Genomic DNA, 12,595 nt, shown 5'->3' with positions numbered 1-12,595 from the left:
GTTGTATGAGCCATCCTAAAAGGAGGCCAATAAAATCTTTTATATCAAACTACATTGTCCTACATAGATTCTATATTGCAAATGAATATGAATGAAGAAAAGTTTATTTTAGGAATATTTTAGCCTTTTTTTTTTAAATGGTCTTTTTCTGTCATCTTTTCCTTGTAAAAACAGATACTTTAGTTACTGTCAATCTAATTCTATAGAACCTTGGGAAGCCATATTTTGGCCCTGCCACTGGCCTGTCAGGTGACCTTGGGCAAGTTGCTTCCCCTCTCAGTGCCTCAGTTTTTCTCTCTAAAACAGGAATAATGAAACATACCTCCTCTCTAAAGTGCATAGAAATCTATGGATGAAAGGCATTATGATGTAAGAGGTAGGTGATATTTGTATTTATTAAAGAGATACCAGATGGAACCTGTACCAACCAACCTGATTTGAAAAATGTTCAGAATTTAAAATAAAATAAAACAAAACCCCACGGCCTTAGTGTGTAATGACTTGACACACTAAGGAGTACTGAAAAGAGACTGTCTTTGTTCCAGTCCTCTGCCGTGGGTGAGGGTCACAATAAATTAATCCCCTTATTATCTGATGTGGGTTAGTATGCCCGGACTCTGGCAGCTGCTACAAGCAGTTTGTTGAAAAACAGGAAAACTTTTTGAGCAAATATTTCAGAAAAGTTGTCCCTCCCCCCTCTTTTTTTTTTTTTTTAAATTGAGAAAATCTGAAACTTTTCTAGGTGCTCTAGTCAACAGGAATTAAGAATCAGGTTTGTTCCTCAATCTACAGCTTAGTTTAAAAGAAAATCTGCCCGTCTGTATACTAAGCTGTTGTTTTGTCATCAGAAACAAACAGAATGTCTCTTCTGTAAACTGATCAGGATGTAGTTGTAGCTGACTATAGTAAAGTGAGCAACTGTCACTCTTCTGCACCCAAAGTGCACTTGTATCTAGCAGTGCTTCAAAGCAAGAGGGCAAATAGCGACACTTAAGAAGCTACATGGGGAGTTAGTATGGGGGGGGGAAGGGAATATTTAAGGAGGGAAAATAGGACTGGACCTTTTAACTCGTGTATTGTAGTTCTGGCTTGGTGTTTGGCCTGAGGTAAATCATTTAACCTCTCTGTCTTAGGCCATGTCCACACTTACAAGCTTACAGCGGCACAGCTGTACCGATACAGCTGTGCTGCTGTAAGAGTGCTCATGTAGCCGCTCTATGCTGACGGAAGAGAGCTCTCCTGTCAACATAATAAAACCAGCTCCACGAGCAGCGATAGCTATGTCGATGGGAGAGTGTCTCCCGTGACATAGTGCTGTTCATACCAGCACTTATGTTGGCAACATTTATGTCACTCGGGGGTGTTTTTTTCACACTCTTGAGTGACAAAAGTTTTGCCGACATAAGTGCTAGTGTAGACATGGCCTTAGTTGCCCTAGCTGTAAAAAGGCCATGGCAACACTGGGTTATCTGAGGACTAATTAATGTTTGCAATGTAAATTACTTTGAAATGTTAAATCAGGGCTAATGAGGATTATTAGAATGGGAAATAGTATCTGTTTTGCTTGGGGAAAAATAGGAACAACTGGCACACGTGTGTTACGTATTTGCTGAAATAAAATGATTGCAGGGACTGTACATTAATTATTTGTTAATAAATAAATAAAAAATTTTGGATAAGCCTCTGACTATGCTGATACAAGCCATTCAGCTTTTTGAAGTCAGAGTGGTCATCATATAAAAACAGGCTTTAGTATGAGATTTCAGCTACTGTTTCTGACCTGCCTGAGAATACCAGGGGAAAGTAAAACGTGCATTGACTTCAATGGTGCTAGGACTTCACCATGTGAGACAGACTTATTACTTGTTGCATTTCGAAGGTGCTGCTGCTTCTTGGACATGAGCACAATCACAGCTTCTTTGGGAGTGGTGACCGTTTGAAGGGGATATATTTCTTCCCGCCTTTTTTTTTTTTTAAACTGTTCCTGCTCAATATGAATACAGGACTCTTGTATTTTACTAGGGCTGTCAAGCAATTAAAAAAATTAATCGCTATTAATTGCACAATTAAAAAAATTAATCACGATTAATCACACTTAATAATATAATACCATTTATTTAAATATTTTTGATGTTTTCTACATTTTCAAATATTTATTTCAATTACAACACAGAATACAAATACACTTTATATTTATTTTTATTACAAATATTTGCACTGTAAAAAACAAAAGAAATAGTATTTTTCAATTCACCTAATACAAGTACTGTAGTGCAATCTCTTTATCATGAAAGTTGAACTTACAAATGTAGAATTATGTACAAAAAAACCCAGCATTCAAAAATAAAACAGTGTAAAACTTTAGAGCCTACAAGTCCAATCAGTCCTACTTCTTCTTCAGCCAGTCGCTCAGACAAACAACTTCGTTTACATTTCATAAAATCATAGGGTTGGAAGGGACCTCAGGAGGTCATCTAATCCAACCCCCTGCTCAAAGCAGGACCAATCCCCAGACAGATTTTTGTGCCAGATCCCTAAATGGCCCCCTCAAGGATTGAACTCTCAACCCTGGGTTTAGCAGGCCAATGCTCAAGCCACTGAGCTATCACTCCCCCCAAAACAATAGTAGAGCCAGGAATAGAACCAAGGTTTCCAAACTCCGGGTACAGTGCTTTAGCCACTAGACCGTGCTGCATCAAGCCAAGGAGATAATGCTGCCTGCTTGTTATTTACAACATCACCTGAAAGTGAGAACAGGCGTTCGCATGGCACTGTTGTAGCCAGTGTCGCAAGGTATTTGTGTGCCAGATGCGCTAAAGATTCATAAGTCCCTTCATGCTTCAACCACAATTCCAGGGGACATGCGTCCATATTGATGACGGGTTCTGCTCGATAACAATCCAAAGCAGAGCGGACCACTGACACGTTCATTTTCATTATCTGAGTCAGATGCCACCAGCAGAAGGTTGATTTTCTTTTTTGGTGGTTCGGGTTCTGCAGTTTCCGCATCGGAGTGTTGCTCTTTTAAGACTTTTGAAAGCATGCTCCGCCACATCTCATCCCTCTCAGATTTTGGAAGGCACTTCAGATTCTTAAGCCTTGGATCCAGTGCTGTGGCTATCTTTAGAAATCTCACATTGGTACCTTCTTTGTGTTTTGTCAAATCTGCAGTGAAAGTGTTCTTCGAGTGCTTGTTCATGTCGATTCCAATCAGGTGTGTGTGCGCGCACATGCACGATGGCTGGAAGATTTTTCCCCTAGCAGCATCCGTCGGGTCGGCCTGGGCGCCTCCTGGAGTTGCACCCTCATGGCGCCTAATATATAGCCCTGCCGACCCGCCACCCCTTCAGTTCCTTCTTACCGCCAGTGACGGTGGCTGGAACTTCCCGTGGCTCTTGCTTAGCAAGTTTTCTATTCCGTGTATATAGTTAGTTAGTTCCTAGTAGTACTCCAGTTAATAGTTTGGTATAGTATAGTAGTTGGGGTTTCCCCCCCCCCCACTCTGGCCCCGGCACCGTGGTATGCCACGGTTCCCGGGCTTTAAGAACTGCATGGCTTGTGCCAAGCGCATGCCAAAGAGTGACCCGCACTCGTCGTGTCTTTGGTGCCTGGGGGAAACCCATCAGAAAGATCATTGTAAAATCTGCCACAAGTTCCACCCAAGAACACTTAAAGAAAGGGAACAGCGGCTGAAGGTGATCCTCATGGAGGCAGCCTTACGCCCCCATTCCGACCTGGTCTCGAGAGACCTGACACCTACGGTGGCGTCCTCGACGCGGAGCGCCCTGGCGCTGAGGAAGGACTCCTCCAGGGACACTCGGCACCGCCATGGCTCCTCACAGGGCCCATCTGATAGTGGGCACCGCTCCCACTCGCCGGTGCCTCAAAAGAAGAAAAAGCCAGACAACTGTTCTCCTCCAGCTAAGCCTTGAGACGTGCAACCCCAGGTGGGCCACTCCTCGGCGTCTCCTTCGGGGGCTGTGTCGACTCCTGTCCAGGTGAGGCAGTCGACTCTGGCCCCACCTCGATCACTGGCGCCTACGCAAAAGCTCCACTTCCCGTCCACGCCGGAAGCATACCAGGCCGCCAGAGATCTCCTCCACCTGACGGCACCGTTCTCGCCTGCCAGGGAGGAACCCTCAGCGCTGACAGAGCCCCGTCCTCTGGTGCACTCTAAGGGAAAGCTGGCTATGATGTAGAGGCACTCCCCTTCGCCTTGTCCATCAGCGCCTACACGCTCCGACAGAGAGCCTACCTGCTCCCCGAGCTCTCGACATTCGAGGCACCGAGGATCAGCTCCTCCATGGTCTTCAGTGTCTGAGACCTCTGAGTGAGAGCCCGACTCCTACCGCTCAAGTAGGAGCAGAAGCCGTAGAGCGAGGTCAGGCAGAGACAGAAGGGAGCATCAGGCGTGGCCTCTGCAGTGGCAGAACCCGCCTCATTGGCCCTTCTGGACTCCCTGGGCTTATCACCAGGGCCAGGGAGGAACCCAGGACCCATGCTCATAGACATCTTCAGTCGCTTCTGCCACTTCCCTGCCACCTTCCGCTGTGAATCCATCCCTCGGTGCCTACGGTCCCGACGCGTTTGCCTCCGGCCCCGTCGTCGACTCCAGCACCATGCTCGGCTCCAACTTCGGCAAAGGCCTTCACGATGTCGATGCACTCATCTCCCATGCCTGCACCATTGTCGACGTCGACCTTGATGCAGGCACCTATAGCCCCGGTGCCAATGTCTGCACAGGGCCCCCCGACTCCGGTGGCTCCTGTGAGCATGCCGACGCAGCTGCCTCTGGTGAGACTGATGCTGACGCCGAAGTTTGCTACGACGCCTACGGGCCCAGCACCAGATGCACTAACAAACCTCCTCCAATGCTGCCCTGGGAGTCACCTCCAGGGCAGACGGTAGGGAGCTTCCACTACCGGTACACGCTTCCTCCTCCTTGTCGCCGGACGAAGTGTTGGCAGGGACGACCATAGCTCCTGCGTTAGAGGATAACAGAGTCCTACAGCAGTTGCTCTGCAGGGCTTCCCAAGGTCTGGGCATCAAGGCCAAGGAGGTGGTAGAGGACACAAATCCCATGGTGGACATCCTAGCACCCTCGGGGCCTTCACAGGTAGCATTACCCCTCATAAAGATGGTGGTGGACACCACTAAGACCCTGTGGCAGACGCTGGCATCCCTGCCACCCACTGCCAAATGCAATGAGCGCCGGTATTTCGTCCCCTCCAGAGGCTTTGAGCATCTCTACTCCCATCCGCCTCCAGACTTGCTAGTGGTCGATGCAGCTAACCAGCGGGAGAGCCAGGGTTTCCAAGGTCCTTCCCCAAAGAATAGGGACGCTAAATGGCTGGACCTCATGGGTAGAAAGGTCTACTCCACTGGTGGTTTGCAACTCCGTATTGCTAACCAGCAGGCCATTGTGAGCTGGTACTCTTATAACACCTGTGCTTCAATGGCAAAGTTCACGGAGCTCGTCCCTTCGGACTCTCGGTCAGAGTTCACCCCCTTGGTGGAAGAAGGGAAATTGGTCTCCTGCGCTTCATTGCAGGCAGCTTTAGACCCTGCAGACGCTGCCACAAGAGTCATGGCAACAGGGGTGACATGGTGCGGCGGGGGGCCTGGTTGCAATTCTCAGGGTTACCCTATGAAGTCCAACAAACAATTCAGGACCTCCCATTTGAGGGTGAGACTCTGTTTTCAGAGAAGACGGACAAACGGCTCCACAGCCTAAAAAATTCCTGAGCCACCCTCAGATCCTTGGGCTTCCATACCCCCGCCACACAGCAGAAACACTTCCCCCCCAACCTCCTCAAAGGTTCCAGCAGTAGTAGGAGGAGGAACCAGAGCGGTAGGAGAAGGCAACATCCCTCCGTTAATCAAGGCCAGCCCAAACTGCCCTCTGGCCCTAAACCGGCCTTTTGAAGGTGCGGTCGAGGACAGCGCACCAGACCAGAGACTGGATTCACCCTGCCTTACCTTTTCCTCCCGACTATCCCCTTTCTACCATGCATGGCCCCATATAACTTCGGACCACTGGGTGCTTCGCACGGTAGAGAGGGGATACTCCATCCAATTCTGTTCCCTCCCCTTCTCTTCCACCCCCCTTCCTCTTCAGGGATCCTTCTCACGAGCAACTTCTCATTCAGGAGGTGCAGTCGCTCCTAGCACTGGGGGCGGTGGAGGAGGGTCCACTGGAGCACAGAGGCGAGGGTTTTTATTCCCGTTATTTCCTAATACCGAAGGCCAAAGGTGGCCTCAGGCTTATCCTAGACCTGCGCAACCTTGACAAGTTTATGAGGAAACTCAGGTTCCACATGGTCTCCCTGACCTCCATTATCCCTTCACTGGATCCAGCAGACTGGTATGCCGCCCTCAACTTGAAGGTCACGTATTTTCACATAGCAATCGCGCACAACCACAGAAAGTTCCTCCGGTTTGTGGTCAATGGTTCCCATTACCAATTTACTGTCCTCCCTTTTGGCCTGTCAGCAGCACCTCGAGTCTTCACCAAGTGCATGGCAGTCGTCGTCGCCTTTCTGCAGAGACATCAGGTACAGGTGTTCCCATACCTCGACGACTGGCTGATCAAAGGCTGATCCAGGACTCAGGTGGAAGCTCAGGCGGCATTCATCAGAGCCACCTTCGAGAATCTGGGCGTACTACTGAACGAGGCGAAATCGACTCTGTCCCCAGTCCAGAGGTTAGAGTTCATAGGGGCTGTTCTGGACTCAACCTAAGCCAGAGCATTCCTCCTGCAGGCGAGATTCCAGGCCCTCAACGCCATGATCCAGGGACTCAGGCAGTTCCCCACCACCACCGCGAGAAATTGTCTCAAACTTCTCAGCCACATGGCGGCTTGTATGTACGTGGTTCGGCATGCCAGACTCAGGCTTTGGCTGCTTCACTCATGGCTTGCGTCAGTGTACAGACCTGCCAGGGACAGCTTGGACAGGATCGTGACCCTGCCTCGCCCTATCCTCAACTCGCTCCTGTGGTGGACGGACACTCAGCAGGTGTGCTCAGGAGTGCCCTTCGCCGCCCCACAGTCGTCCCTGACGCTAGTGACGGACGAGTCAGACTTGGGGTGGGGAGTTCATCTGGGGGACCACAAGACGCAGGGCCTCTGGTCACAGACAGATCTCCGTCTTCATATCAATGTCAGGGAGCTCAGGGCGGTACGCCTAGCGTGTCAGTCATTCCGCCCGTATCTAGTAGGTCGCTGTGTATCGGTCATGACGGACAATACGACTGCGATGTTCTATATCAACAAACGGGGGTGCACGCTCCTCTCCTCTGTGCCAGGAAGCCCTCAAGTTATGGGACTTTTGTATAGAGCACTCAGTCGATCTACAGGCATCGTACCTTCCAGGAGTCCAGAATGAGCTGGCGGACTGCCTCAGCAGGTCTTTTCACAGCCACGACTGGTCCTTTGCCCAGACATCGCACCTCGCTCTTCCAGAGGTGGGGTTGTCCCCTGATCGACCTCTTCAACACACGATGCAACAGGAAGTGTCAGCACTTCTGCTCCTTCCAGAATCACAGTCCGGGCTCCACAGCGGACGTGTTCCTCCTCCATTGGGGGGGGGACCGCTTCTATACGCCTTCCCATCCATACCGCTCGTCTACAAGGCCGTGCTCAAGATCCACAGAGTCCAGGCTCGGGTCATTCTCATAGCACCAGCCTGGCCCCGCCAGCATTGGTACACGTCTCTCCTAGACATGTCAGTGGGAGCCCCAATTATCCTGCTGCTCTTCCGGGACCTTCTCACGCAGGATCACGGGCAGCTCCAGCACCCAAACCGGCAGTCACTGCATTTCACAGCCTGGAGGCTCCACGGCTGACTACATTCGAGCTTTCTTGTTCAGAACAAGTCAGACAGGTTCTCTTGGGCAGTAGGAAACCCTCCACTAGGGCCACATACCTGGCCAAGTGGAAGAGATTTTCAATCTGGTCAGCTCAGCATGACTTTCCCCCGGTGCTAGCCTCAGTGCCCCAGATTTTGGATTATCTCTTCCACCTAAAGCAGGAAAGTCTCTCCCTGTCTTCTATAAAAGAGTACACCTGGCTGACATCTTGGCTTTCCATCCGGGGGTATAGGGCCGCTCGGTTTTCGCTAACCCCCTCGTCAGTCGCTTCCTGAAGGGCCTCGACAGGTTGTACCCGCATGTCTGCCAACCGGTTCCTGCTTGGGACCTTAACTTGGTCCTCTCTAAGCTCATGGGGCATCCCTTTGAGCCTCTAGCAACATGCTCCCTGCTCTACCTCTCCTACAAGGTCGCGTTCCTGGTGGCAATAACTTCAGCCCGGAGGGTGTCTGAGCTCAGGGCTCTAATGTCCGAGCTGCCCTACACTGTGTTTTTTAAGGACAAGATTCAGCTCAGGCCCCATCTGGCCTTTCTCCCGAAGGTGGTATCGCAGTTCCACATCAACCAGGACATTTTCCTCATGGTTTTCTACCCCAAGCCTCATGCAAGTAGCAGGGAGCAGAGACTCCACACTCTCGACGTCCGCAGTGCGCTGGCCTTTTACATCAAGAGGATGAAACCGTTCAGGAAGTCGGTACAGCTCTTTGTCGCAGTAGCGGACAGGATGAAGGGCCAGCCTGTTTTGACACAGCGCATTTCATCATGGATTGTGGCCTGCATTACCGAGTGCTACAATCTAGCAGGAATCCCAGCGCCCCCGATAACGGTGCACTCTACAAAGGCGCAAACTTCATTAACAGCTTTCCTGGCTCAAGTCCCCACCCAGGAAATCTGCAGGGCAGCGACGTGGTCATCGATACACACTTTTGCCGCACACTATGCAATTACTAGGCAGGCCAGAGATGATGCGGCCTTTGATAGAGCAGTACTCCAGTCAGTGGACAGCTCCGACCTCACCTCCTAATTTTGCTTGGGAGTCACCTGATTGGAATCGACATGAACAAGCACTCGAAGAAGAAAAAATGGTTACTCACCTTCTCATAACTGTTGTTCTTCGAGATGTGTTCATGTCCATTTCAATACCCACCCTCCTACCCCTCTGTCGGAGTAGACGGCAAGAAGGAACTGAAGGGGTGGCGGGTCGGGCTATATATTAGGCGCCATGAAGGCGCAACTCCAGGGGTGCCCAGGCCCAGGCCGACCCGACGGATGCTGCTAAGGGAAAAATCTTCCAGCCATCGCGCACACACCTGATTGGAATGGACATGAACAACACATTTCGAAGAACAACAGTTACTAGAAGGTGAGTAACCGTTTTTTCTTAAAACAAACAACATATGCTGGGTCATCATCCAAGACTGCTATTACATGAAATATATGGCAGAATGCAGGTAAAATCAAGAAGGAGACATACAGTTCTTCCCCAAGGAGTTTAGTCACAAATTTAATTAACACTTTTTTTTTTAACGAGCATCATCAGCATGGAAGCATGTCCTCTGGAATGGTGGCTGAAGCATGAAGCATACGAATGTTTAGCATATCTGGCACATAAATACCTTGCAATACCGGCTACAAAAGTGCCATGCGAACGTCTGTTCTCACTTTCAGGTGACATTGTAAATAAGAAGTGGGCAGCATTACCTCCCAGTAAATGTAAACAAACTTGTTTGTCTTAGTCATTGGCGGAACAAAAAGTAGGACTGCGTGGGCTTGTAGGCGCTTAAGTTTTACATTGTTTTGTTTTTGAGTGCAGTTGTGTAACAACAAAAAATCTACATTTGTAAGTTGCACTTTCACAATAAAGAGATTGCACTATAGTACTTGTATGCAGTTAATTGAAAAATACTATTTCTTTTGTTTATCATTTTTACAGTGCAAATATTTGTAATAAAAATAATATAAAGTGAGCAGTGTACACTTTGTATTCTGTGTTGTAAGTGAAATCAATATATATGAAAATGTAGAAGAACATCCAAAAATTCAATTGGACTTCTGTTGTTTAACAGTGCGATTAAAACTGCAATTAATTTTTTTAATCGCATTAATAATTCATGAGTTAACTGCGATTAATCGACAGCCCTAATTTTTACTTCTGTTTCCTCCTCCCCTTATTATTTTTATGTGGTTGTGTCTGTTTCTGGGCCTACCTGAAACTAAAAAGCAAAACGAAGAGGTGCACGAAAGCAAATACAGTAACTCCTCTCTTAAAGTCGTCCTGGTTAACGTTGTTTCGTTGTTACGTTGCTGATCAATTAGGGAGCATGCTCGTTTAAAGTTGCGCAATGCTCCCTTATAACATTGTTTGGCAGCCACCTGCTTTGTCCACTGCTGGCAGGAAGAGCAGCCCATTGGAGCTAGCTGGTGGGGGCTTGGAACCAGGATGGACCAGTAGCCCCCCTATCAGCTCTCTGCTTCCCTAAGTTGCCTGTGCGGCAGCCGCCCAACAGGCTACCAATTGCCGGCAGTTCAGCTGTCCCTCCCCCCACTGCCGTGTGCTGCTCCTGCCCTGTGCTTTGGAGCTGCTCCCGGGAGCCTCCTGCTTGCTGTGCAGGGGAGGGAGGTAGCGGGGGGCTAATGTCAGGGTGTCTCCCTCCCCCCTCCTCCTGTCCCCCGCTTACCCCTTCTCCATATAGAGCAGAGTGGGGACATGACAGGGCTCAGGACAGAGAGAGCTTGCTGGCCCCAGCTGCTGTCTCAACTTCCTGATCTTTTTAAAGGCAATGTACTTAGAGTGGGGTCAGCGTACGTAAAGGGGCAATGCACATCTCTCTCTCTCTCCGACACACAGGGTGTGTGTCTCTGACTGCCATGCTGTCTCCCCTCCCTCCATTCGTGCTGCCTTGTAGAGTGTGAGGCTACATTAACAACGTGTTAACCTTTGAGGGCTCAGCCGAATGCTAGTTCATCATTTAGCAGTAAGGCATTCCCTTGGAAATATCCCACCCTCTAACTTCACCATCTCAACCAAGCTTCACAATCATCATTGCAGTGTACAGTATTAAATTGTTTGTTTAAAACTTATACTCTGTGTGTGTATATATATATAATATAGTTTTTTGTCTGGTGAAAAATATTTCCCTGGAACCTAACCCGCCTTATTTACATTAATTCTTATGGGGAAATTGGATTCGCTTATATCGTTTCGCTTAAAGTCACATTTTTAGGAACATAACTACAACGGTAAGCGAGGAGTTACTGTAACCCAAATGGAAGGTGATGTAAGTGTTTTCAAAGCCAGCTGAGATTCTGTTGAAGAAGACAGCTAGTGATAGAATATCTTCACGGTATCAGTCTCCTACAATCAATAGGAAAGTCTTGTTTTGTCTCAGCCTGTACTTTCATTATTATCTGGCAATCTGAGACAATTTTTTGTTGTTGTTTTTACCAAACTGTCCAGACACACTCACGGTTAACCAAAAAAACCACAGGCTCTTATCATTGTAACCCTTTTTTTACTTCCCCTTCCAATGTGTATTACCATCCCTTGTCAAGTTGTGTCTTAACTTGGTGTCTGATCCTTCAAACCCTACTGAGCGTATTGACTGCTACTGAGAGTAGTCCCCTTATAATCAACAGGTCTACTCTCCACAAGAAAGCACTATGTCCAGTGGCATGTGCAGGATCTGTCCCTTAAATTGTAAGGTCTTTGGAGTAGGGATGTTGTCTTTTTTCTGAAAAGCCCTACTGTATGTTTACAGTGTTATAAAAATACTGATTAGCCTATGGTAGTGATCTATTACTGATTAGCCTATGGTAGTGATCTATTCCACCAACAATGTGTTTTTAAATGAATGAGTTATACAGCTTTCTGGGTACATGATACAGTGAAAAATGTTAGATCTTTCAGCACAAATGTTTAATATATCAGGGATAGGGATAAGACAGCTGGGTAAAGTACTCCTTTATTTCATATACATCTGTGGGTCTTGTTAAGCAGCTGTTCTATGCAGTTAAGGAATGTATGCATTTAAAAATGTTCTGTTTTGCTATTTGTAACTCCATTTTGTGCCTTCAATAGATGTTATACTTATTAAAGAATTAAATATTTCCATCCACCTCAGATTTGTGTTTTCAAATATTCTAAACCATTCAGATGCTGCCTAGATAACCTACCTGCTCTCTGTGTCTGGGGAGGCATCTCCTAGGCAATAGTTTGGATTGCAGAAGTAGGAAGTGATCTTTCATCTTGAGCTCTCAGTTCACAATACAGAACTGATTTGCAAAAAAAAAAAATTTCTTTTCAAAATTGACAATTTTTCCCATGAAAACTACTCAGCATTTTTCACCCATTTCTATACACAATTTAGATTCAGTGTATCATTCCTTCAGCAAGGCTGAACAGACAAACACAGATGCCAACCTTGCTCTGAGACTTCTAGGGACAGGGGCGTGTGCGGAAATTTAAATTTTACTGCTTTTCAGTGGGCACATTAAACACACACATTTTATACACATTACACCCTGTCAACACATGCACATACATCATATGCAAATAAATAAACAGCAGTATATTCACCATTTCAATGAACTGTACCTTTAATGCACCTGGAATACAGGTTCCTTAACCTTATGGGGAAAACATATGCAAACCACGTAGGCACATGTGCATCCGTAACCTCATGTTATGGGATTACATGTATGACCTCACTGAGTTTGCGCACTGCAT

This window comes from Emys orbicularis, chromosome 2, assembly GCF_028017835.1.
Source record: "Emys orbicularis isolate rEmyOrb1 chromosome 2, rEmyOrb1.hap1, whole genome shotgun sequence".
NCBI classification, from domain to species: domain Eukaryota; kingdom Metazoa; phylum Chordata; order Testudines; family Emydidae; genus Emys; species Emys orbicularis.
The sequence above is the reverse complement of the archived record's forward strand: the minus strand, read 5'-3'. Positions refer to the sequence as shown.